Source organism: Cupressus sempervirens, chromosome 8 (assembly GCF_028749045.1).
Source record: "Cupressus sempervirens isolate cs-2001-9-10 chromosome 8, ASM2874904v1, whole genome shotgun sequence".
Taxonomy (NCBI): Eukaryota; Viridiplantae; Streptophyta; class Pinopsida; order Cupressales; family Cupressaceae; genus Cupressus; species Cupressus sempervirens.
Window position 1 is genome coordinate 23,638,240 of NC_143125.1, and position 5,130 is coordinate 23,643,369.

Below are 5,130 nucleotides of genomic sequence, written 5' to 3' on the forward strand. Positions count from 1 at the left end.
CAAACCGCTCATGCCATAAGTTGATGTTTAAATTAGAGTGAGTTAACAAGGGTTGAGAAGAACTCTTAGGCACAAAATGGGAGAAGGAATAAAGCCTCCTATCATCATTGACTTTCTCCATTGTTACCAATGAATCATCTTTGAGACTTCACACCATCACTGAATCGAGAAGGAACTCAACCTTATGACCATCTCCAAGGTGAGTGATTTGGTAAACTAATAGGAGATTGGAGCTTAGATTTGGAACATAGAGTACATCTTTCAATTCCCTATCTTCCATTTCTACATGTCCTTTTCCTTCAACTTCCATCTTAGCATCATCTCCCACGAAGATGTGTGGTACCTTTGACTACTTCAATGAAGGAAAGTTTTCCCTTGAAGAACCCATGTGGTAAGAGGTGTATACACTAATCTAATATGCTAAAAATACTAATTTAATGAAAACAAAAGCATTTACACATTAAACTACTATAACATATAAGAGAGACTAAGACAAGCCCTCAATTGAGAATATGAACCATTAAGAGGTTCTCTCAATGAGGCCTTTCTTGTTTTGGGGATGAGTCTATTTGATAGATTTAGGATGTATGCTCAAGGTACCTAAGCTAGCTTCAATGGATTCTTGGAATTTGGGTGTGGATGTATGCAGAAGCTATGGAGTTTGTTCTCAAAATGGCATGGTAACTTTAGCTTAAGGATTGTGTTCAAATAGCTTGGGAGGTGATTCAATTTATAGGCTAAGGGCTTGAGGGTTTGAGGGCTAAGATGTAAGGATAGGGGAAAGCTCATGGAGGGCTCAGATTGCATGAGAGGAGAGCACATGGATTGTGCTTCCTTACAACCAATTAGGGAGTGACACATGTCACAGGGTGAGAGGATGGAAGAAAGGGCAAGGATGAGTCAACAAATGAGGCTCAAGGGATAATATCTTCATAAAGACCCTTCATAATGACTTGTAAGAGCAATGAATGGGTTTGTAAGAGTCTTTTATGGCTTTGTAAGAGCATTTATGGCTTTGTAAGAGCATTTATGGCTTGGTGGCTGGGATATTTTTAAGGAAGACTTTGGATTGGCTTAGGAAAGTCTTAAGCTTGTTTAGGATTGTACAAATGATTAAGGGTAGGATTAGAGATGGTTTAAGATTAGATTAAGGGTGTTAGAGATGGGCAAGTGGATGGCATTTAATGAGGGTGGGTGAGTTAGTGGCTAAGCTTGGTTAGTATGGGTGGATGGGGTGGATTAGCCTAAATGGAAGATTAGAGATAGGGTTAGGATGAGGATGAAGACCTTCTAGAAGAGTCTAGAACTTCCTAGGATGAGGATAAATAAAGTTTATTTATCTTAAAGGTTTGGGTTGAGGAGATATTTATTAAATTTTTTTTAATAAATATGAGGATTAATATTTAATCTTGATTAAATATTTTGAGTTGGGATTAGGGTAAGGAAATGATGGGATTAGCCTTTAATCAAAATTAAAGAAGGATTAGAAGATTTTGGAAGAGGTTAGTGGTCTTAAGAAAATTAGCCAAGTTTTGGGCAAAAAATAAATAAATAATTTATTTTGGAATTTTTGGTCAATTTATTAATTAAATAATTAATAGATAAGGAAATAATGTTTAAATAAGATTTAAACATTTTTGGGAGAAATTTCTTAATTAAATATTTTTAATTAAGATAAGGGGATTTAATGGCATAAAAATAAATAAATTAATTAAATAAATAAATAATTAATTAATGATGATGTCATTAGAGACTTTTTCAGAAAATAAAAATACTTTATTTTTTAAAGGATTTTAGGTGTCTACAAGAGGCACCTGAGTCAAGTATCCATTCCAAAGAAGAATTTGAGTTTTTCATAAGTGCTTGACCTTTACCTTTTGAAGAGGTAGGAGTTGAATCCTTGGAAGTACCTGGCACTTGAATCTTATTCTTCTTGATTAGATTTTCTAACTCATCGATTCTTTTTGTCTTGCAATGATGCTCGTCATGATTTGGATTTTTGCAATATGCACAAAAGAGTTTGTCCTTCTTGTCATTAGTTCCTTTCTTGTTTGAAGAAGAACTACCTTGTTGAGAGGAGTCATTTTGTGTCTCAGATTGTGTTTTCTGCTTCCACTGCTTCTTCTTCTTGTTGCTTTTTCCCCCTTGACTAGATTTGGAATCATCACTAGCCACCAAGGCTTTGGTCTTAGATAATCTGAGAAGTCCAAAATCCACTAAGTGAGATTGTTCAACAATCAACATGTCTGTAAATCCATCAAAGGAAGGTTTCTAGTAAGCAGATCCCATGGTCAACTTGTGAGTATTACAACTTGAAACAAAGTTAGCATACTCAAAAGGTAGCTTCTTTAGGATGTGATGTATCAACCTATCATGCTTAATGGGATTTCCACAATCTTTCAGAAGTGCCCTATACTCATTGAATTCTATGATATAATCTTGAATTGTGTCATAATTCTTAGGATCTAAGAGAAGTAGATCATCTTCAATCTGAAATCCCTTTTCTTCATCCACTTTACCATACAACTGTTCAAGTTTATCCCAAGCTTCCTTAGAGTCTAAACAATTTTTAATGTGAAAGAGAAAATCCCCAAGTACACAACTCCTAATTACACCTAAAGCCTTTCGGTCTTGACTTTTCCATTCAATGAGTTCTTTAGCATTAGTAGGTTTGGTAATTGTACCATCAACACGTAAACTATATCCTTATTCCATTAATCTACTCCATGCAATATCTTTCCAAGTAGAATAGTTGCGTGAAGTTAGAGGAGGACATTTAAAACCCATGATGCAGAAATGAAAGAGCACAAAATAGAGACACAAGAACACAATACAAACCTCCTCTTTTCACTCAATCAAAAGACCCCCCCAAAAGAGATGCTTTGGCACTTTATAAGTAGTGCATTTACAATGGCCCACTTGTCAAATTGAACAAAGTGGACTTTCTAATTTTGCTTTTGCAACTACCTTATGAGGCTAAATTTTGTCACTTAAGCATTGTAGCTCGGATTTACAACAATTCTGAAAAAAATCAAAGCTTTACAATGCCAAAGAAGGCCTAATTCTGAAAGTGAGAAATTTGTCTACACAACCCTAGAATCTGACTTTAGATTTGGAAAGTAGACAAAAAAAACACACTTTCAAAAAAAACAAAACTTGAAAAAGTGATCAAATGTGCCCGTAAGGAGCTTCTGAAGTTGAAAAATGCAGGATTATGCAAGTATAGTCACCAAAAAATGCAAATTCTGCAAAATTTGTGCATCAAAACCAGAAAAAAACACCACCATTGGAAAATTTAGGAAATTTTACCAGATTTCAAAAAAAATTGCACTTGAATCAGAGTCTGGATGTCCAAGTTACGAGCTCGCAAAGTCAGGCTGCCAAATTGAAAAGCAATTTGAAGAGGGGTCTGGTGAAGAAACTTCAAGTCTAAATTTGATGGTCAAGCAACTGTCAATGCAGTTAGAAAATGCCCTAGAATGAAATCCAAATGAGCATCAATTTTAACACCTTAAAATGATGACGTCAGCAAAAAAGTCTACCCTGGCTAACGTGGCAAAAAAGACAACTAGGCTATCCACGTGGCAAACATGGCAATGCTTGATGCTGATGTGTCAAGTGGGACACGTGTCAAGCTTGAGTGGGTCGAGGGCCTTCGCCGAAACAGGACGCGTGGAAGTTCAGTGTCTGGTCGTGTGGCGCAGGTGTAGGCGGTGACAGTACTCCATGTGTCTGTGCTGGTAGGAGTTTTAGTAGTAGAAAAAAATTGAACAGACGTCGAAGATGCGAGGGCTGAAAATAATCTGAGTGCGATCAACGAAAGAGACCGTTATTGCCAAAAATTAGTGGGAATAGTCCCACATGTAACCTGTAGTGGGTTTCAGTTTGTTTTAAAAAAATAGCTACAGAACTATAAAACAAAGGAGGTTGTCGCAGCTATGGTAGAGTTGTGCCGCTGGTCGGAAGGCGTTGTATTTGCCTCCGCCGATTTGTGTGCAATTGCCGGTGGGGTTAGGCTTGCCATTATTTGTCTGCCACCAACACTTTGTTATGCTGGATAGTGAGTTGATTGCGGAAATTTCAATTGATGTGCAGTATGGTCTCTTCTCAATGAACCCTACAAACAAATAAACCTTACAAATGGCAGATCTGGGGTGTCATTGCCTGGGTCTGTCAAAAAAAATTTCTCTGCTGGTAGACCAAATTTTTTTTTTCCGTGAAATATACTGATAGAAAAAACAGAGAAAAACTAAATTGTAGATCTGAAATAATTCATAAATCTGCGAAAATGACCATACCCATACCACAAATCAGGGCCTCTGGGTTCCGATTTGCAAAAAAAATTTGCTTCACGGTTGACTATGGGCCAAGGTAGGCGTGCTTATAGTCGATTTTCACCGGTTCAGCATTTTGGACACAATGGTGAGGTTAGATCTGGTGCTGGACACTCCCAATTTCTGCAGCACTCTAGATTCAGGCTGAGGTCATAAAGCAAGCAAGAGGTCTCGAACAGCTTGTGAAGAGAAAGTATCCAAGTTGCTCTGATACCATGTAAGAATTTTCCTAAGGGAAAAATTCACCTAGGAACTAAGAACTCAAACACAAGGACAACTGTTGATCAGAATAACAATGTATTCAATAACTTAATGCTAAGATTACACTAGGAGTGCCTGAATATAAAGGCCTCAAGAGAGCTTCTAGAATGCATAGAAGTTAGCATCATGAAGTGTCATACAACCAAGCACATGTCCACCAAATATGGATTATCCTCCATTAAGTACGGAAGTAAGTGTGTTGATGTGAGGATAAGTCTACAATGGTGGGACACGCAAAATAGTGTTGTAGACACCATGTGCTCAAATAGAGTTGCATATGCCTATGTTGTCTACATGACAACTCAACAAGTGTGCAAACTCCTAAGTGTCTCACAAATAAAAATAATTAAATAATGCAAAATAATTAAATAATGCATTAACCTAAGTAAACTTAAGTAAGTGTAAATAGTAAAGTACATAGTTACACCAACAGTAATAAAGGAAAGAATGTGAACTAGGATGCTTCTAGGATAAAAAGATTAGCTATTTACTTGTGTACAATATGGTTGTGATTTTAGTATGTGTCTTTTAAGAG